This window comes from Artibeus jamaicensis, unplaced genomic scaffold, assembly GCF_021234435.1.
Source record: "Artibeus jamaicensis isolate MK-2021 breed Jamaican fruit bat unplaced genomic scaffold, CSHL_Jam_final scaffold_1964, whole genome shotgun sequence".
Taxonomy (NCBI): domain Eukaryota; kingdom Metazoa; phylum Chordata; class Mammalia; order Chiroptera; family Phyllostomidae; genus Artibeus; species Artibeus jamaicensis.
Window position 1 is genome coordinate 9198214 of NW_026522030.1, and position 23058 is coordinate 9221271.

At 40.4% G+C, this 23058-nt stretch overlaps 1 protein-coding gene across 6 annotated transcripts in view; it reads left to right on the forward strand.

Annotated features, from left to right (window-relative positions):
• The window catches only part of LPAR1 (lysophosphatidic acid receptor 1), a 131918-nt gene that overhangs the window by 14737 nt on the left and 94123 nt on the right, over nt 1–23058 (forward strand). The gene's annotated exons all lie outside the window — the stretch shown is intronic.

A 23058-nucleotide genomic window follows, 5' to 3' on the forward strand; every position in this document is an offset into this window, starting at 1 on the left:
GGAAGTTTCTCTGAGAAAGCAGCCTTTATACTAAGGCTTAAAAGATGAATTGAATTAGTTAAGTGAAACTGGGAGGTGAGGATGGAGGAGGAAGGAGACATTGATATAGAAAAAGAAGATAGGATTGAAAAAAATCAAGAAAATAAACAAAAGTCTGATTCTCACTTCTTGAGTTGAAATTAAGTCATTGTTTTAAATGATGGAATTATGTAAGGGTAGAAATAGATCAACTTTCTTGACATTTTTGATGTATAGTACTTCATTTTCAATAACTTTGAAATATAACAGCAGTGTTTTTATTTTAAATTTAAGTCAGTCATTATAGAGGGAAGAGGAATATATATCTGAAAATGGCAATTTTTCTAAGCTGGAACTAGATAAATTCTATTTTGTGCTAATACAAATCACAGTAAAAATAAAAATAGTGCAGGGAAAGTAAACATTCTTGTTACTGTCTGACTCCATTGGCAATAATAGTGGTTCAAAGTGACTTGGCTGATGATTGCCTTATTATATGCCTATAAACTTTTGCATAAATGACTGGTTTTATTTATCATGGTAACCAAGTGAGGTTTGCACAATTTCTATTTCTTGTTGATTAAGGGTTTCTGTGTCCTGATGCTTGAAAAGATCATGATTTTCTCTAGGTGACAAATACAGTATGTTTATTAATTCAGCTACTATAATAATGTCATTCACATCCTCTGTGCCCTGATTTCTCTCCTTGAGCTGTCGCAGACTGATAATGGTCCTTTAGTCTCTTCCCACAAATGGGCTTTTGTCAGTTTTTTGTAGCAATTTCTGTGCGTTAACATAGTATTAAACACATAAAGGTTCCTGTTGGGCCTTTACTATGTAGTTATTAATATAAAATAACCCTCTATGCATTTGGGACTATATTCTTTTTTTTTCCTAATCTTAATGTTCTCCTCCTCTTCTTTTTTGTCTTTGTCTGAAATGACTTCACTAATCCTTCTGATTTTAAACTTTTGGTGTCATTTTATTCAATATGTTTTTGCCTGTAAGCAATGTTCAATTCTTTTTGTTTTAACATACTTCTTATAGGGAAATGTATTACTTTTACATTTGTTGTTATAACCAATACATTTTATCCTACTTCTTACCCTTAAGTTCTCTCTTTGTTTAAAGCAAAATAAACACTCACTTGCCTTTTACCACCAGTATTTAGCCACGTGGCCTTTGGTAAATTACATAACGTTTCTAAGACAACAGTTCTCTATTTGTAAAAAAACAACCTAAATGGAAAAGTTCTTAATTAATGCTTTAAAAATGTCTGGCACATTGAATGTGTCAACTGCCATTTTTCTCATTGTTGACAGGTTGAGTGATATATGTTGGTATTGTTGTCGGAATTGCTGGTATTTGACTGCTTTTGAACCTACAAAAATGGCATTCTCATGAGGTTCAGTGAAATCTTCTCTCTGGCCTTACTTTATTTTCTGTCTTTTTCTATGTGTCGTTTCTTTCATACAGCCATAGGATTTTGAAATGGCTAAGTCTAGTGTTTAATTTTATGAGCGATGGCTGCTTTTATGTTTCCAAATACTTTCGTAAACCTATGTTTTTCTGGTTTCTAAAGTCAAAGAACTAAATAGCTTTTAATCCTACTCCTGCACAACAAATTTAATATGCCTTTATTTTTCTTGCCTTCTTACCCCTTTCCAATTTTTGTTATATATAATACATTTTTTATATTTCATGTTATAACAAATTTTAAGTATAGTTTAGATTTTGTATTCTAATTTATAATAAAATCTGCAGCAATATTTTGTATGTGTGTATAATTAGTTTTGACCCTCATTAGTGTTTGTGTCCATTTAGGCCCCTTGCTTTAGCTGGCTTCACAGGTGCCTGCATGTAGTTGGGGGTGTTCTCCTATGTTTATGTGGTTAGTTGCATCCTCTGCATTTCTGAATCAGGCTCAGGATTTTTCATCCAGTTAGAAGAGTACCTGTCTTGTGAAGTTCAGAAGGTGCAATGTACATCACTCAGATTCATGTGGCCCAAGAATGTGCTTCTTTCCCATCCTTGGCAGAGTGTAGTTAGTAGACACAATGCCTTGATTTTGGCTGTTTTTTCTCTTCTCTTTCTAGTACCATTAACATTTTTTCTATTGCCACTTTGTGCACCTTCTTGAGCATTTTGATGGGAAGTTTAAAAAAACATTAGTATTGGAACATAAGTTCATCAGCTTCCAATTTTTCTCACCATGACCCATAATTCGAAATGATGACCCATACATGAATAAAATGGTTTTGTGCTGTTTACTACATATGGCAAACTCTGATTTTTTTCCCTTTATTTTTTTCTATTATACTCTGTGTGTTTTTATTTTTTAAAAAAGAGCTGGTCATGACTCAGAAGTTTTGAACGCACTGATCTGGCCTTGAACTGAAGTTTGAAAACCACTGATCTAGTCTGTTGTTATTCTGTGTAGAATTAGTGTCCTTCATTATTTAACATGTCTTTACTATGTACAGTACCAGTTCTACGCTAGTAGCTAGGAAGAGAGCCATGAATAAAGCATCACTGTCATTGGCGATGTGAAGCAGGGAGTCTAGTGGGAAGGAGGATATCGACCAGATGATCACCCAGGTATATATACGCAATATGTGATAAGTGCTACTGGGGAAAAGAATAGGGAGTGTGAAAAGAGATTAAATGGGGAACCTCATCTGTCTTTGGGGTGATTCAGGGTTTCCCTAGGGAAGTGACATTTGATGAGGTCTGCAGAATGAGAAAGGGGTTAGTTAACTATGTTGAAGGGACGTGGTGGGGGGAGCATGGGATTGTAGAGTCGTGGAAGCAGTGAGTAATTGGAGCGAAACAGAGTCCTGGAAGTGAACGGCCAGTGGAAGGCCACCCTTTTTGTTGGATGATTTGACACTTTTTCTGATACTTAATGGGCCTTCCTGTTTGTGGCTTGTAAAATTTTTCACTTGACAAAAGTCAGATAAGAATAGAAAGCATATTTTTGGGAGATGAGTGTAGGTATGTGTTTAAGCAGTTTTTTTTATTGAGCAATTTTTGTCTATTGCTAAATAATAATAGCATTTATCAAAGGCTTGCTCTGCATTAGAAACTGCAAAGCTCTGCATGGCTATGTAGAAGTACTTTTGGTTAGATTAAAAATATTTTTATATTGTGTAGTTACAAAGCTAGTAATTATGTGTAATTTGTAAAAAGGGAGAATGCAGAAGTTAAGTTTTGCTAAGTGAAGACCAAATGATTGGGTATTTCATAGCTTCCTATGATTTTTTAAAAAAAATGGCTTGAAATTACTGCCACTAGGCTTTTTGTCTTTTTATAAACTTATTTTGCCGTGATAGGATTTAAGGGTTCATTCCGCTTCCCCACTGTTTTAAAGCTGTGTGAAGAGTTCAAAAATATTTGAAATTGGAAATTTAAAAGTAATTTTAAGACTGAAATGAGTCATGAGGCTAATGTTGGAGACTAATGAGACTGTGAATCAATTAGTTAGAGACTAATGAGGCCATGAGTCAAGTGCCGGTTTTCCCGCTGCTGCCCGTGGGGCCTCAGAGAGTCCTAACGTCAGGTCTTCGTCCTGAAATAGGTGACCTGGAGTCAATTTGCACAAATCATTTTCCCCATCATATTATTCAATGACTCTAAGCTAAGTATTTTCAAATACTTAGACTTTGGTCTGGCTGTTTACTCTTCAAAGAAACGATGATCCCATGTCATTGAGCTGAAAGATTAAACTTGTCTGAGAAGCACAAGCTAAATACGGGAGGGCTCCAGGTGTTTGCATCCTCATGTTCATTGTAAGGTAAGGCTTGGAGGGCACAAACATATTTTTTAAACATCTTTCCATTATACAACGTTGCTAATGCTTTTCCTGGAAATACGGAAGAGTAGGCAAAGATTAGGACTTGGCTGAGCAAACACTTAACACTTAAACATAAGAGTTTGTAGTTTGCCCACATTAGAAATTAATTTTTCTGACCTTTTAGATTCAGTAGAGATGCGAAAATCATATTTGCTCGACGCTTGCTTTGGGGGACCTATGTAGTATCTAAGTCGTTATAGGTAATCCACAATTTGTGAAAATCCACTGAAGAGTGAATAATGTTTTTCCAAAGGATTTAAAGAGCTAAGGAATAATGTGAAGGAAGCACTAAGCTTTGATGACTATTCTTAGGAATGTTTGATAAGGAATGGGTTTTAAAAGACACTGAAATAGAGAACAGGCAGACAGTGACCAGAGGGGAGAGGGGAGGGAATTTCGGGGGATAAAGGGAAGGATTTACAGGAACCAGTATAAAGGACACATGGACAACAACTAAGGGGGGGGGTGGAAATGGGAGGGAGGTGGGGAGCACTGGGGGGGTGGGCTGGGATGGGAGTAAAAGACAGAAAACTAAGTGTACTTGAACAATAATTAAATTTTAAAAATTAAAAAAGAAAGGAATGGGTTTTATATGGAAGTCAAAGGTACTGGGCAACTCGGCTTTTCTTACCAGTGTATTCAATCAGTCAATTCAAATATATTATTTTTTATAATTTCAAAACTTTTAGTCTTGCAAGTTCACTTGTTATCATATGAGCACTTTATTACCCTGGTTCTTAATTTTGCAGAAAATCTATTTGAGGAAAAAAGATGAGATGAATGCTTTCTTATTTATTTGAGCTTTACCTAATTCCTCATCCATAATAAATATTGATCCAGGAAGTCCCAGTAACTGTGGCTATTTTACTTAGTGTGTTTTGGTGCTGGTTCATCAGCTTATATTCCTTTATTTTCTGTTAAATATCTGCTGTTTAAGCTGATACTGTATGGAAACCTGGCCAGGACCGCAGGCTCCTGATCTGGGACACAGCAGGGGCAGGCCGCAGTGTTTGGGATCATGCCAGGCACGGGGCCGGGCAGGTAATAGGCATGGGTGTTGCTCAAGGCGAGTACTAGAAATAGGTTGGATCGGAAGGAGCCAGAGTCATGGGGTTAGGTTAAGGTCAAGGCAGATGAAACCAGGAAGAGCACAGAGCGTTCTGAGGCACTGCCCAGTGTTCTAAGGAACGGCATTCTGGAGAGCCCTAAGAGAGAAGTTGTGTGGATGAAGGTCGAAAGCTCCCTGGATGAATTTTATTTCCAGAGTGGGAAGTGTCAGTTGAACCTCTCTTTTGGTTCAAGGGAACCTCTGCACTCAGCAGGGTTTCGGCACCGTGACCCTGGGAAACATAGTCCCAGCAAGTCATCGAGGGTTTCAGCACCTCAGAGTGGAGGGCCGGGAATCACAAATTCTTATCTGATTCAGGTGTTAGGGACCTTGTTGAACACCTTCTCTAGTAGCAAGAATTAGGCCAGGTTTCATATCTAAACATATTATTCCTGCAAGAAATTTATTATAAAACATAATTCATGCTCCATTAATTTTGGGGGAAAAATATTTCCCCAAAACACTGGGAATCATTTACCTACCGAAGTCCCTTTCTTTTTCCTTCTTCATCCTGTTTTGATGTTGGAATAATTCAGCAGGTAAAAGGGTAAAATTTTTTAGTAAACACATCTTAAAGTATTTAAGACTATTCAACTCATTTAAAATATTTGTTTTTATGTTAAAAAATCTGCCTAGAATATTCTTAAAGTGTTTTAAAAATTATTTTTAAACTACATTATGGTAATATTTAAATAAACAAACATGCACATTTGCAGTTCTCTAATGTATACTTTTCATTGTTGGTTTTTGGCCTCTCTTTTTTATGGTTTATTTTATGGTCTACTTCTACCTAGAGATAACAAATGTGTTTTTGTTCTACTGACCATTTCTCATCTTCTGTTACACATGGCAGTATAGTCTGAGTCATTATATTTTTTAATAGTAATCTATTAAGTTGTTAAACTGTTGTTCATTCAACCATTGTCCTATTTTGGGACTTGTAGAGTTATTTCTCATTTATTTTACATTTTAAAAACGCTGTACCAACAGTTTTCTATGTAATTTTCTGAGACTAAGGTGAGATCGTTAATTTGAGAATAATATCATTTGGCTTTCAAGTAGATTAAAAAGGAATATTAAGATAACTTTTTAAATTACAAAGTAATATATGTTCATTGTAACAAACAAAAAATATATAAAGAAAAAGAAGAAGTAGCTATAATCTCCACTTGGAGATGGTCATTATCAACTTTATAGGGTATTTCCTTTTAATATTTTCTCTGTACACTTTGCCTTGTTTAAATCCTAGTGGGTGCAATGAATATCCTGTTTTTTATCTTGACTGCATGTCATAATTAAAGGCAACCTTAATTCTGTTCAGTAGTGCCACCTCCCTGTAGCAAATACTCCTGTGTGAGACGCTTTTCCCGAATTTCAGGTGATTTCTTTAGGGTAGATTCCTAATTACAGGATTCATGCCTCAAATGAGGGATGATGTTTATAAGTAGCAGGGATGAGTGATTAAATCTGCTTTTACAACAGTGAAAACAGTTCATTCTTCCACCAGCAGAACTTGAGAAAATTTTCTAAAAAGATCTAAATCTGTGTGAATGAAACATGGCTTTGTGGAACTTGGAAAATGATTGGAGCAACTGGAAGCTTTACTACTAATCAGCCCTGGGTGACACTGAGTGGAATGGACCCAGCCTCACTAAGGGATTTGCTTGTCCCCGTTGCAGTACCGTCCTCCACTTCCCACAGCTTTGTGTTCCAACGGAGAGCATCTTCCCAAGGCTTTCCTGGTCCTTCTCTGCCCTCTGCGTGTGCGTACTTGAATATGCTGCAAGATTTTTTGGTTTTAACTGTATTCACTGTATGAACTAATTGTAGAATGTCCCTGCTTAGTACACTTCTGCAGAAGAACTGATTAACTACTAGCAGATGGAATAAATACTAAAAAAAAATGGATAGCAAAAAATGAAAAACTAAATAGTATTTATACCTATACTTGTTTAGTATGTATTCCCCATATTAGTCCCCATAAGCTTTATTTCCTTCCAGATGCCATTGATATTGAAGTCAGGGACCACGTTTACTCTTTAGGGGAAACCAAGTTACCTTTCAAAAGAGGTAGTTTACCATTTCATCCACTATTGGAAGTAATCACATGGGATACAATTCAATTTCACTTTTAATTAGTGACCACTTACAAGACTCTGGAGACGGGAAGGTGAGTCAGGTGGAGGCCTTGGCTTCAGAAAACTCACAAACAGTAGAGGTGTGATCAACGCAACACTAGAAGTTTCTTACTTGTGTATTTCCCTAGTGAAGATAGAGAACTTCAGTAAGCACAGGAAGGAAATGCAGGAAGATGAAGTGGGTGTGGGTTTAAGCAGAGACCAAACCCAAGGGCCCGCCCCAGGGTCCTGCCCATGTATTAGGAAAGAGCCACACATGTCACTGTTTTTCTTGGTAGCTGACATGAAGAGGGGACACAACTGTCTGTATGATGCAGAGATCCTCTGAGGATAACGACTGAGCCAGGCACCCACCACTTCATGGAACTGGGAGGAGAGAGGTTGTTATCTATCGTTCTTTAAACATTAGATATGCTAATGCAATGAACAATGTCTCCAAACACAGTCTTTACAGTGACTACAACAGTGGGGTTTTAAAAAGATAATGTTGCTCAATGTAGGTCAGCAGCATGATGCCAAAGCACATCTCAGAAAACCAGTTCTAAAGGAGCCGGAGCAAGACAGTTCAGGCACAGAGCTCCTTGCTGGGGAGGCTTTGTCAAGGATAGACAGTCCGCGTTCCTTGTGGATACCTTTCTGGATATTGCATATGAATATTAGTCTCACAAAATAGTATTTTTGGTGAGAATTGAGTGGAAGTGAGTTTAAGGTGCATAACTCAACGCTGTATTCTTTTCTTGTCAGCGAAGTGTGGAATCTATGTAAATGTCAGCCCCGCTGACATGAGGGAGCAGTATGAGCATGGATCCACCTGTGAACACAGGTATTTGGGTTATGGGAATACCCACAGGTGTGTTCTGTAGTCTTTTTACTTCAAGGAATTGAAGGAAGAGAAGTGGAAGCTTTGACATTTTATGGCTTTGGCTAAAGTTTGCAAAACTGGCAGTCTGTGTGCTAAATGAACTTGGTCCCATATTTTTTCATTTGCTCAATACAAGGTTTTAAAAGATGACATAGCCAGGAAGGCATTATGATTGGTTCTAGTGTAAATGTAAATTTAAGATTTGTTTTCACTAGGTTACTTTATCTATTATGAAAGCTGGTTGGTCTCTATGGGTATTTGCGTTTATGACACCTAATGAATTTAAGTCACAGTATAATGTGAAGTATGAAAAAGTTTCAAAGGCAGCATAGAACAGTTAGTGATTAATATGGATGAGGAGGAATGTCCTAGAAGGTTTCGTTGAGAGGTGATTCTGAGGCTGGGACTGAAAGGATGAAATAGGTATTTACCCAGCAGAGAGTCTGGACAAGGGAGGGTATTCTAGGAAGAGTCAAGTGCATGTGCGGACTATTGCATGAGTCAGCATTATGTACTAGGGAAGTTCTGAGTAGATTTAAAGTGCTGGAGCTTAATGAGCAAGGCAGGTTATGTTTGAAGTAGGAAGTAGCTGGAGGTTTCAATGTGCTATGCTCAAGGACCTTGGACTTAAGGCCATGGGAAACCATCGAAGGGTTGAGATCTGAGCATTGGCATGCCAGATTTCTGTTCCGGAAAGATTATTCTTCACGCAGCCAAGGAAAATGGTGGCAGGTGGAAGAGGCTTGAATATCCTAGCAGAGATAATTAGGACCTGAATTAAGGCAGTGATAATGGGTTCGAAGAGAAGGAGGCAAAGGAGAAAGATGTTTAGGAGAAAGAACTGGCACAACTTAGTAACTGAGTAGATATGGTAGGTGTTGGACAGGGAGAAGTAATGGTGAAGGGCTGGTGAGTCCGTTGACAAAACGGTGGAGAAGCTGGTGGAGAAGTAGGAGAGAGTGAGGAGGGCATCGGGAGTGTATGGGTTTGCGAGGTCTGCCATAACGAAGCACCACGGATGAGGTGGCTTGAACAGTGGAAACTTTTCTCACAGTTCTGGTGGTTAGAAGTCCAAGATCAAAGTGTTGGCAGGGTTGGTTTCTTTGGAGGCACCTCTTCTTGGCTTGTTAGATGGTCATCTCCTGGTGTCTTTACATAATCTTTCCTCTATTGTGTGTGCATGTCTGTGTCCAAGTTTCCTCTCCGATACTTGTCATGTTGAATTAGGGCCCTCCCTAATGTCCTCATTTTCACTTAATTTCCCGTTTAAGACCCCATGTCCATAAAGGTCAGATTTTAAGTTACTAGGGGTCAGGGGGACACGATTCAGCCCATAACGGGAGGAACGAGGAGTGTAGTTTGCTATCTGTTGAGTTCGAGATGTCTAGGAAGATACAGGGGCTGTGGTGGTTCTAGAATGCATTTACATATGTGAGAATGCAGGTCAGAAGAGTTCCAAATTTAGTAGTTAAAACCTTGGGGGTGGATCAAGTTGTCTTGGCCAGTGGTATACCTGCACTTGATTTATCTTAAGACTCACTGGGAGGAGCTTTAAAATAAACCACAATCAGGCGTCCCAGTTCCAACCAATTGTCTCAGTCTTCAGGACAGACACCGAGGCAGCTCCGTGGTGATTCTAAGGAGAGGAGTTACTCAAGTTCTTTTTAAGGTAACATTAATTGCATTCATCTTTTACCACATGGCAAGTTTGAGAGCGTGTGGAAGGTGAGCCAGAGAAACTATGTGAATGAATGGCCCGTATCATTCATGTGGTGGGTGATAGGAGAGAGAAGGAAGGGGAAGGGCAGAACTTAGAGCAGCTTTTTAAGTTCTGATTTCTTTATGATGATGATCAAAGTTTGGAGTTTTATCAGAATTGGGGTATTAGAGGGCAGAAAGAGTGTGGGAAGTAGCAGGATGGTGTGAAGGGAGCTCATGGGGTGGGCCATGACATTTAGGCTGGACATGACGGCACTGATGAATGGGGGAACATGGAGGGGACAGGAAGCCAGGTCATTTGATGTCCAGAGGCAGATATAGTGTGAGTGTGAACATCTGTACAGATGTACAGTTCCAGTTAGAGAGGGGATTTTGAAGTGTCACAGGGTGATTCTGAGTAATGAGAGGCTAAGCAGAGAGGTCAGACTTTCAGTTCTGTTAAAATTGCCCTTGATAATGACTTGCTTGATGACTGAGTGGTTTGGAAGAGAGGGTGGAGCATGGCGGAGATGGACTAGATAATCTTTAACATCACTTCCAGCCTCATGATTTAGCAAAAATGTCCTTGAGCCATTGGTAGCTTTTTGTCATTTTGGAATCAGAATACAGCAGTTTGGAAAGTTACCATTTCACAATTCCATTTTTATTGACCCCCTTGTAATTGTAAATGTTTAACAGATTATGGCCTCTTTAAATGCCTTTGGAATCCACTAATGCGCGTTTCATAGAGTTTACAGAGTGAAGTTGTACATTGGTCAGAAAATGCCTGTCTGTATATCGCTGATCTGCCTCTGCCAAACAGCTGGCCTCTGAGGCCGATAATGTGCAATTATGGCAGGAAAGAGAGGAGTTACTCAAGTTCTTTTTAAGGTAACATTAATTGCATTCATTTTTTACCACATGTCAAGGGTCATCGTTATTACATTTACCATTTTGGGTTTGGACTTGAGCCTCTTTATTGTGGATTTGTTGGTCCGGGGCATTTTCAGATTTAGTTTTGTGGTAGGATGTTTTGTCTACAGTTTGCATCTGTATTTGAAAATAGAATGAAGTGCAGTTTTAAACACCAGGACCTAAAACAACGGAAAGAATTTATGAGCACATTTTGTGTTTAGTGTTAGGATTTTGTCTTGATATTTGAGGAAATAAATTTGATCCTCTTCCAGGAGTATACGAATGACTCCTGAAATTTTGTTGTTTTTGCAGCGAATGCAGAAATCAACCACTTCAATTTTGAGTTTGCTCGTTTGAGGAAGAATAGTTTCTAAATTGCATAAGCTTAGTGTTAATACTTGAAAAGTAAAGTTATAAAATTAAACTTGAAATTTAAAGTTGTAAGAGTGAAACTTGAGAACTTTCACAAAGCTACAGGCTGAGTCCAACTGGTGTGTCCTGTTCAGTCACCAGAATTCCCCTTCCTCTACTGCTTGGGGTTTTCCTTCTCTCTTCTCTTCTCTCATTCCTTGTTCTCTCCTCTTTTTGGCAGGTTCCTCCCAAATGAACAGTTTCTCAGCTTTTTTACCACTTATCTCCAAGGGTCAAGTGTGAGTGAAGAATAGTTTTAGGCTACTTATTTTCCCCTGTTCAGGTTCAGTCTCATTGAATAATCTTCCCCTTTCCTCATTCTCCTGCTGCATCCGGGTCCTGTTCTTCTCTTTAGGGATAAGCTTGGACTGGAGCTAAAAGAAGGGATTACCAGTCCCTGGTTCTAATCCAAATTTAACCATCAATTGAAACCAGCCCAGATTGTGCTAGTCATTTCATATCTGCCTTTGTGAGTTGCCAGGAGATAGAGGAGAACCAGAGAAGAGAAAATGAATGAATGAGTGTATGTGTGGTAAAGCAATAACCTTTGGCATCACGGGGTAGGGCATTGGTTCTCCCTTTTTACTTTGCATCAGAATCACCAGTGAGTCTATTTAAAATACAAAGCCCTGGGCGCTCTCTCAGAAATACCAATCTCTGCAATCTGGGAGGGCCCCAGGACTCAGCATCATGCACAGCTCCACTGGTGGACCATGTTCTTTGAGAAACAGTGGACTGGGGACTCTAATTTTTATAATTCTTAGTTTCACAGTAACAGTATTTTTCTAAGCTCAACCCATTTGAATGGCTGTTCTATCAATCTACAGATTTTATTTCATTGTAGTGAGTTCTCTAAATACCTAAGAGTTGAAGTGAGAGTGAGCAAGATATTGGTTTCACTGTGTTCTGGGTTGGCATCAGAACCACCCAGCAAGGGCACTGTGTTATGTTTTAGGGGCCATCTTTTAAGAAGAGAGAAGTTCTCATAGAGAGTGGAAAGGGGTTCTGAAGGACATGTGACATAGCGCTTCTCAGATAGAGGAAAGAAAGAACGGATGACCTGACTTTAGCTTCATCTGTCTGATGCACCTTCAAGTGTTTGAAGGATGAGATTCAGCTTGGTTACAGAGGAGCACCTGGGTCTCCTGGATGGCTTTTACATCACGAGCTAATAATATATATTTAAAGTCACATGCAAGTGTGTTGCCCAGTGTCTGAATTTTCATTCCTGAATAAATTAGAGATTAAAATCTGTGGTTTCTAGTTCAAGGATATTGTACACAAGCACACCAATCTTATACCTGATGTGGATTTTGATGCCATTAAAGAGAAGTGGCAGCAGCCAAGTGTGGCTATGTCTTCTGCCCTCTTCTTCTCGGTTGCCATGGTCTTTTTTCCTTATGTTGAAAGGTCATAGCGACTGTTGACATTCCCCCTCTAAATGCCCATGATTGTACATTGTAACGTGTTTTAAGATAGGTGGTTTTCGCCCCTGTCTTATTTTTCCTGGTTCCCTTCCTTCTACTGCTGTGGTTCCCAAGACTCAAAATTGAGGCCATATGTGTGTCAACGAGAAGCCCTGACTGGCCCTCTTGTTCTCTCCTTCCCCAGATATTAATTCGAGAAGGAGATGGCAGTGCCGGGGACGGCCACTGGTAACGTTCTTGTGTTATTCCCACCTGCTATTCCCCTGCAGGTTCCTTATGAGATCTGCACATATTTTTGTTTGGTGCTTTTCATTTTTCACGTGCAAAGGGCAACCCTTTCCCATTAAGTTTTAAGTCTCTGAGAACATTGCATTTGAATATACGGATACGGTGCAGGTTTGATTTTGACTTCGATGACTTTGAAATGGGGTTTGCTTGTGCAAAGTTTAACCCAGATTGTACATCAACTGCAACGGACCCACCTATGTGTCCACGTGCATACGTTAACCTTTTTTCTTAATTGTTGCCTTGCTTCCTCATGTATTTTGTGATATTTTTTCTTTTATGTGAGCTCACGTTTCCAGGAACTTTTTTTTCTGGGAATTCTTTGAGAGCTTAAGGTGAATTAATTCAGGAAACACTTCTGTTTGCTTCAACTGGATGCCTCAGCTTCAGATTTTTGGGGTGGCCACACCTCTTGTATGAATTCAGGCCCCAAGTCCAAGTCTGAGACAGTCAGGTTTCCTCACCCTCTCCCTGTGTGACATGGGTCAGCATTTCCCCCCTTGTTCACCTGGTGAGGGTTCTGATCTGCTTTTCACTTTCGACTTGACTTCCACCTGTAAAAGCCAAAGGTAGAAGTCACCTGGCATTGGGATTTCACTGGTTGCTAAGTTTAGTGTTCTTTTACCTCAGCTGATTTCCTGACATATTTCGGTTTCTCGGGAAGGTCCATTACTTTTTTGGCCAACTTGACTAAGCATTTACAAAGGTTAGGGGCGTGTGTGTGTTTACCTGTGTTTACACACACCCAGCAGTCTTAGGTGTCTTTCTGTATAGGGAAGGTAGTTTGTCCTCAATATTTCTGGGGTGAAAGTTCACAGTATAACTTTTTAATAGTAGGGCTTATTTCATCCTCAGAGTAAATTTGGTTTACTTCCTTCCTCAGAATCTTTTGCTTTCAATTTCTGTTACAAAGGATGGCTTTATATAGCTATCTTAGCATAGGTTGCTGATTATTTCCTCAGGATGAATATCCTGAAGCAAAATTGCTAGGCTAAGCTTGTTTGACTTTTGATAGATATTGCTAGAGACACGCTGAAGGATCAGGATGATTGCTTGATGCTGAAACTCCCAGTCCTAGTACTTAAAGGAGCCACACTTCAGTCATGCCGAGTGTTCCAAATTTAAACACATCATCAGTGTGTTGAAGGAAATGGCATTTAATTCTTAAAATCCAGATTTCTTTGATCATTCAAGAAGACAAGGTCAAACACAACTTTTTCTCAATACTAATTGGCCATTTACATTTTTCTTATAAATTTTCCATTTATATTTGTCAATCATTTTTTCTATTACATGACTCATTTGTAGGCTTATTTTTCGTTGTTTCAATGATATATTTAATATACAAAGCCTTTTTAAAACTTAATGTATTAATGGCTTTTTTTTATGATGTAAAACGTTTTTCTAGTGCGCATTTCCATATATGTGTGTGGGCAAAAGTAGGTTTACAGCTATGAGTATGCAAAACACAAAGTTAGTTCTCATATTTTTGATAATTATTGTATTATTCTCCATGTGAACAAATGTAGACCTACTTTTTTCCACCATGTATATATATGCTTTAAAGGTTTGGTTACCTTTATCAATCTTTGAGGTTTTCACTTTGTCATTATGCTAAAGTAGCCACCCCTCAGTTTAGGACAATGTAGATCTTCTATTATGTTTTCTTTCAGGTTTCTTAAAGCTTTATTTTTCACAGACTATATTCACATGGTGTAAAAAGACCTGTCTCTCATCTTACATCACTGTGAATTTATTAGTCAAGTTGGTTTGCCTTTGTACCTATTTGGAAATAGGATTTGGGTAAAGCCAAATCATTTGGGAATTTTTTTCATGTGGAGGCTGTGACTTTGAACACGGAGTTGGCACGGTATGGGATTCGTCATGTAGGTATTTGTGCAGGCGGTGATGAGCCCGTGAAGGAGCCGGAGAGTGTGCTCAGAAAGGCAGAACGAGTTAAGGGCTGTGTTAAAGAAGCGAGCTAGCGGTGCTGCCTGGCCGTCCTAGGGTCACCCTTCTATCACGGTGTGTGTGCGTGTGTGTGTTTTCCTAACGGCCATGGGGAACAGAATTATTGGACTTACTAAGGAAGGCTCTTGCATGGTGAATAGTGAGTTGAGAAAGTGGGGAGGAATTTATGTTAACAGTACTCAACTTTTTAAAAATTACATCTAATTAATTATTTTTTTAGACAGAGGGGAAGGGAGGGAGAAAGAAAGGGAGAGAAATATCGATGTGAGAGAGAAACATCCATTGGTTGTCTCTTGTATGTGCTCTGAGTGGGGATTGAACCTGCAACCCAGGCATGTGCCCTGACCTTTCACTCTGCAGGGTGTTGCTCAATGAACTGAGCCATCCCAGTCAGGGCTGTATTACCAGCACTTTATTTCCTGTGTGGGGCAACCATCTGTGGTCAGTGGGTGAATAAAGAGTCACTGATTAGGAAAAAAGTTGTGTTTAAATACTTTGTACTTTTGGGTAAACAAATTCTTTAACTCCCTTTTTATGTCTAGTGGCCATGTGTCTACATTACTTTTGTTATTCAATAAGCTTTTATTGAGGATTGTTTATATGTCAGGCACAATGAGCATTAGGATAAAAAGAGAATTACAGCCCTGACTTTGTCCTCAAGGAGTTCAAAGTCCAGTAGCTGCCTCACAAAAGACTAGAGTTTAGTGGGATGAATATTACCTCTACGTGCCAGTGCAGAGATGATGGTACAAAGGAGGTCACAACCAACTTTCTGCTGATGGTGACGTGTGTGGGTGACTGAGAAGGAGACAGCTGAGACTGGGTAATGAAAGGCGGAAAGACATAGACCTCTGCAGCGTTGTGGATAGGCAGAGGAAGGGGGCATTTCATTCAGTGAAAATAGGATATGAAAACGCACGACGTAACACTTGACCCACTAGGAGCCCTGAGGAAGTTGGTTGGTAAACAATGGAAGGTGGGCCCCTGCGTGAGGAAGAAGCCAGGGCACAGGAGGTCTTGCGGAGTATGCAAAGAAACCTGAAGTGTGCCTCCTCCCTCTCCATTCCTGACAATTGAAAGGGTTTCTACCGTTTTGTCAGATCATTATGGAGGGTTAAATTGGAGAGGGACAGAAACATGAAATAAGATTAGTGATAGAGACCCCTGCAGTTGTCCTGGGGAGATGACCTGAACTAAGTAAGTGACCATGGTGGCCAGTGAAGAGATCATGGATTTGAATCTGTTGGGAAGTGTGTAGTCAACGGCCTTTAGTGGCATGCTCAGTGTAGGAAAATAATAAGTTGGATATGGCATATGTTTGAATTTGAGGTTGTTAAATGAAGCACAGAACATGCTCTGGAATGGAAATGCATATGTAAGACTCATCAGTCTGCAAGTGTCTGTGGGATCCATTGGTATAGATCAGAGCAGAAGTGGGATAGAAAAGGCCTAAGCTAAAAACACAGGGAGCACCAGCATTTCCAACTCCTCAGAGGAAGAGGATTGTGTAAAAATGCCGGAGAAGGAGCAGTCAGAGAGTTGGATAAGAATCAAGGGAGCATGATGTCACTAGTAGGGAAAGTTTAAAGAGACAGTGATTAACAATGTACAATGCCGCTAAAGGGTCAAGTAACATGAGGACAGAGAAATGTCCTTATTTAGAGGAAAGTGAACTTTTCTCGAAATTTTGAATGGTGAGGCAGAAGTTACGTGCATCATATAAGGATGCTAAAGAAATGAGCACAGACTGTTTCTTCAATAATCTTGGCCTTAAAAAGAGATAGAAAGGGAGAGAGAGAGAGAGAGAGAGAGGGGGTGGGGGAAGTAGTAGTTGGGGTCATGGGATTATATTTTTCTGTTTCCTTTTTAAAATAGGATTTATAGCATGATTTTATTTGGAGAGCTGGGAACTGAGGAGAGAACAAAGCTGAAGGTACAGAAGAGAGAAGAACTGAATGAAGCAAACTTGAGTTTTAAAACTAGATATGGCCAGAGCGTGAGCCTGCAAACCAAACAATTGCGGTTCGAGTCCCAGTCAGGGCACATGTCTGGGTTGCAGGCCAGTTCCCAGCAGGGGACGCACGAGAAGCAACCATACATTGATATTTCTCTCCCTCTCTCCTTCCCTTCTTCTCTAAAGTTAAATAAATAAAATCTTTTTTTAAAAAAAGTAAAACAAAAAACAAAACAAAAAACAAACAAAAAAAACTAGATACAGCCAGTCGGGAACTAGGATGAGAGAAATGTCTTGCAAAGCCCGTGTCTGCCGAAATTGGTGGCTGTTACTATCATTGGAAGATACAGTTTTTCAAGGCAAGTGTTTCGCAACTATTTGTGGCACAGTCAAGAACTGTGGCAGCTGTCCACTGGGTGTATGATAAGCCTTCATCTTATGCCTTCATGGAAGAATTATTTGGTTGTTTTCCCCTAAGTCTGAATTGTTGGGATAAACTCTATAGAAATAATGAACACGGCTTTGACACTACTAACAGTGTAGGAGTATTATGTGTTGGTTGGCCCAGTGGTCAAAGAATGTGAGGGGGACACCCCCCAAATGGAAATTATTTATAGAAAATTGTGCATGTGTTCTTACATGTTTAAACTTCAGTCACCTGCAACCTACTCTCCATTTGATGCAATGCACCTATTGAGAAGTTTTTTCATTGCTCACAACAGTTTTTGAACTTGTGGATTTTGATGCTCTTTAGTGCTTCTGCTGGTTTTTTTTTTCATCTCTTCCATATTGGCAAAACATTTCCCTCTGAGGACTTTTTTTTGGGGGGGGGACAGAAAAAACAGTTGCTTGGAGCAATCTTGGGTAAATAGGGAGGGTAGGACAGGGGATCATGCTGTTTCTGGTCAAAAACTGCTGAACATTCAGTGTGGTGTGAGCAGGTGCGTTTATAAATCATCCTTCATGAAATGGGCAAATGCATTGAAAGAGTCTTCCAAAAAAATTCACTGAAGCCGAAGGCAGCCTCTCACAACAACGCCAGCTGGTATGATGCTACAGATGGGTTCCTAGAATGCTCACTTGGGTGGGTGGGAAGTCTGTACTATCAGGGGCCTGCCCACCAGAAGATAATTCTCTTTTTTCTTTGTATGTAAATAAATTCAGTACTTTTGGATTGTTACTGCTTAGCTTAATTCTAGTTTCCATTGCATGCTTGTTTTTGTGAGCCAGAAGAACCTGAAATGCAATCCAAAGTTTTGGGGGATAGTGACTAGGGTATGTGGCTCCAGCATCTTGCTTCACTTCCATAGATGTTTGCTTAGTGACCACGCCCCAGTGTGGGGGATGGTTCTGTTGCAAAGGAAGGAATCGCTGGACCCTACCATGTTGCATTGACATTTGGGTGATTGCCCATTCTGTGGTTGCTGCCACCACTGTTCAGTCCTTGCACCCCAAATAATAGTTTACCTTACTCTACTCCCTTACCTTCCAAACAGAAGGAAGTTTTCCTTTCATGTAGGAAAAACTCTTTAATGCCTCCTCAGAGATGACTACATGTTTATACCAAGAGCCTTTCTCTTTCAATTTGATTTGCTGTATCATCTGTCAAGCAAATTGCATTAGGTTTCCCCACAGGGGAGGCTCTCGGATGATCTGTGTGCCACCCTGCTGGTCTCACTCTTGCCAGCCTTCATCTGAACAGGCCCTAGAGATGCCCCTGTGCACCTATTTACTCTCCTACCTTGGACTGTTCTGGCTTGCCTACCGAACTCAGGGACTGGGGCAGCCATAGGCTGTCTTTCTGTGTTTGAGAATGGATCTCTGTGGCTTAAATACATTCTTACAGAGTCCACAGAATTTAGGGATTCCCATTCTGAATGGGCTTCAGATGACCTGCCTGGATTCCCGGAGTTCCTGACCTGGATATGCAAATTAGGCTTCCTGTGGCCAACACTTGGGCATTTTAAAGAGAAGTCAGACAACCCTAGTACTCTAGACTTTGGATGGATACGTCTTCCTGGAGACTGACCCTTATATTCCTCTTCTACTGACAGTTTTAATTGCTTTGCTCCTGCCTTGGCAGGAAAAATCATATCTATTTATGGCTTTAGATCCTCTGGTTTATCCAGTTTTGATTAGGGCTAAGGGAATGCCCCCCTATCCAGCTCTCTAAAGGGGAAGGATATTGCTTTGCATCCATCCTCACTATTTCCCATTGTTAGTTTATATCAGGTGAGACTGCCCTCCAATATTAAAGATAAATTCTTTCTGATAAGTTCCCACTTGCTTCTAGTTTGGGGTGTTCAAATTTGACACACAGTGAATATTGTCCAGCAAAAATTACATTTATTTATTTTGCCCTCAGCGAACTACAATATATACACAGAATGAAGCAAAAGTACGTTTACAGTTATCATGATGTGAAACACAGAGTTTATTCTTCTATTGTTTATTATTGTGTTGTTTTCCAAACCAACAGCTGTAAACCTGCTTCGCCCCACCCTGTACGTATTGCAGGGATTTACTGTTCAGTGCACAGATTGAGGCGGCTTAGCCGTAAGTTCGAAAATTGACTTCTGAAGGGAGGTTTACAAGAAAAGTATAATACATGAATGTACAATTAAAACTTTATTCTTTTCGAGGAATATGACTTAGGAGAGCCCAGCATTTCCATATGTTTGAGTCTAAGATTCGAATTAGAAAACCCACAGTGAACAAAAAGACTTACTGTGAGCATATTATAACTGTCTTAATGTACACATTGTTCTAGATGCATTTAAGTTACATTTCATTCTGATTCCAAAATGACAGAAGTCCCTGGAGACCCCATTTTGTAGAGGGGAATGGTATCAGTTCCATTTTAAGTGAAAAGTAACCAAGCTTTTTCCACTTCACAATTTCTGTGGGCAGTGTGCCAGCATTACCCAGCACTGCAGTGATGGAAACATTTTAGTTTTGCACTGTATACGTATGGTGTGTGACTCTCATATTGGAGAGTGCCGGCCTAGATTTTGGAGGTAAAACCATCCGCCACTTACTAGGTATTTAGCCCCCGCCTGGTCTCAGGGGGCCCTATTCTTCTCAGCAGACCCAGCTCTTCACTCAGGCGCTAGACTCTGGCCACCCACACCTTCACCTTCCGCAAGGGTGGTCCCCCTTCAACTCCCAGGACTCCTGAAGCTATGCAGCTTCACCAATGGAACAGGAAAGCCCCGGTCCCACTTCCCGCAGCAGTCTTCCAATCAAAGTGGGATCCCTTCTCTCCCAGGTTACAAATCAATGCTAAGACCCTTGGCTGGTGACAAGGAAATTCTTTTTTTTTTTTTTTTTAAGATTTTATTTATTTATTTTTAGAGAGAGGGAAGGGGAAGGAGAAAGAGAGGGAGAGAAACATCAACGTGTGGTTGCCTCTCACATGGCCCCCACTGGGGACCTGGCCTGCAACCCAGGCCTGTGCCCTGACTGGGAATCGAACCACAGCACTTTCCTTGGCAGCCCTGCTCAATCCACTGAGCTACATCAGCCAGAGCAGGAAATTCTTCATGTTAGAATTTTCCCTGCACCCAGATCTTTGAAAGATGGACTTCTGTTCTCCCTTAGTCAGCAGGCCCTGAACCAGCCAGTGGATTATTTATTGTGCTTTCTGATTTATGAAAACACTTCTTTGCACGGAACTTCTGCAAGGGCTGGGAGAAAGGGAGAATGGTGTGGATCACGGTCTGGTTGTTTCTGAGGGCTGAGCTGCGCGGCGCGGTGCTGCTTGCCCTGCTCTCGTCCATCCCTGCTGGCTGGCTACTCTGCAGAATGAGGCAGAGTGGGAGAGGTCTGAACGTGCTTACTTCTAGCTTTTCTTTTTCAGCAAGTGAAGCGTTCACTGGACGCTGCTTTAAACCGGGCTTTATCTTTGCCGTACTTAATAGATATTTATTACTCCCAGTTCTTACACATGGCGGGCTGTTATTCTGACGCAGCTCTGGCTGTGTCAGAGCCATTTTGAGTTTAGTCTGTTTGTTTGTCTTGATGTGTATTTTAACTGGAAGTTGGGTGGGGAAATATTAAGAGATGATGTCACCTTTATTCAGAAGTCAGTTTATGACCATTTGCTAGACTCATGATTTAATCACAGCTTTCTTTCTTTCTTTTTTAAAATCACAGCTTTGATGCTAAGGCAATGTCTCTGGGTTGAACTGACTGACCTTAGAGTTTCACATTTTTCTAGACCTCTGTGTTTTTTTTTTTTGAGTATTGATACAGTCACACTGAGAATCATGTAAAGTCAAGGAATGATCTTTTGATGGAACAAATTTCATTTCTAAATAATGGAAAGCCTATCTATGTTCACATCTGTCCTCCTTTTAAATTTATAATGTAAAAACCTAAAAAAAAAGCCCTTTGTATAAATGAGATATTGACTTCCCAGTACAGCCATCATACAATCTTATGCTCACAGACAGGAAATGAACTTGAGAAGCCTCAGACCCGCTGGTCAGTCCTTCCCTTAAAAGACAGCTTGCTATTTATTAGCTTTGTCAAGGCTAAAGCTGTTGCTTTTGGCGAACACTCTTTGCCATTCAGTTGGGCGGCCTCAAGTAGCTTTGCTCCAAGATTGATTCAGACGATGATGTTGTGGGTACATTTTGCAGCCCTTTTATTCTTGTGGATGCATATTGGGATGGACTCTTGTTCAAAAATAACATGTTCTTCGTAGCTTCACTAAGTGTGTCATTTTAATGTCCAAGGTTTCCAAATGGTGACACCAGACCTCAGATCCCTTCCTCACTGGTCCATGGAGGCTGTTTCTTTTGAACATCATACGTCTCTCATGATTGACATATGAACATTATCGGAGTTTCAGATGGATGTGTGATGCAGTATTTGGGTGCATTGTGAAATGACCACAAATACATCTAGTTAATATCCATTGCCACCAGTTGTTACAACATTTTTGTAATGAGAACTTCTCTTAGCAAATTCCACATGTACTATGCAGTATTAACTATGGTCACCATGCTGTGCATCAGAGTCACAGTTAAAGTCTTTATTAAATAATTCAAAAGCTCCTTCCTAAGAACATTTCTGGTAACCCTCATAATTGGATAAGTGAAGTGGCTCTCAATTTGGATTACGGTCTAATGTATTTTGGTTTTTTAAAGAAAATGCTAAATTTGCTTTTCATGTCTGGTTTCAAAAGCACACGAAGCTGTTTTTTTTTTTCTTGTTTTTAATTAACATCATTGTATACTTCAGACACTTATCAGAGACTTTAGTGCTGAATGACCTACTCTCCAGTTGTGTCAGAGGAGACAACTGGATATTAAACTGGTGGGTGGTTCTCAAAGTGTCGTGCCCAGACCGGAAGCACCAGGGCGGCTCGAGGGCCGGTTAGTGAGTAGAGTCTGAGGTCCACTCCAGACCTGCCAAACAGAAATGGGGCTGCGCGGGGCCCAGTGACCTGTGCTGGAACACGTGCCCCCCAACACAGCGAATTCTGGGTGCCGCTGGTCTGACGTAGTAGTTAACACATCTGGCTTCCGACCTAGGCTCACTTGGGGCATTTGTGAAAATACAGGTTCTTGGTTCCCAACTGCACAGTCTGATTCCACAGGGCCCGGCCCTCAGTGACCCTGCTGTTACCTGCATGGTGGTTGTTACCTGCATGGTGGTCATTACCTGCATGGTGGTCGTTACCTGCATGGTGGTTTCTGGGGGTTTGTCACATGTGGCCTTTCTTATGTTGAGGTTACATTCCTTCTATTCTTTTTTTTTTTTAATTTTTAAAAAATATTTTATTTATTTATTTCTCTTTAGAGGGGAAGGAGAGAGGGAGAGAAACATCAATGTATGGTTGCCTTTCGTGCGTCCCCTGCTGGGAACTGGCCTGCAGGGAACCAGCCTGCAACCCAGGCATGTGCCCTGACTGGGAATCGAACCGCGATCCTCTGGTTCGTAGGCCCGCGCTCAATCCACTGAGCTACACCAGCCAGGGCTACATTCCTTCTATTCTTAATTCGTGAATAGTTATTATCATGAAAGGATGCTGAGTTTTGTCACATGCTTTTTCTGCATCTATTGAGAGGATCATATGATTTTTACCCTTTATTAATGTGATGTATTGTGCTTATTGATTTGCACATGTTGAACCTTCCTTTCGCTCCGGAGATGAATCCCACTTGATCAGGGTGTAGGATCCTTTCAATGCTGTTGAATTTGGTTTCACTGGACTGTTGATGAGAATTTTTGTATCTGTGTTCATCAGGGGTGTTGACCTGTAGTTTTCTTTCCTCATCGTGTCTTTATCTGGCTTTGGTATCAGGGTAGCACTGGCCTCGTAAAGTGAGTTTGGGAGTGTTCCCTCCTCTTTAATACTTTTTGAAGAGTTGGAAAAGGATTGGCATAATTCCTCAAGTGTTTGGTAGAA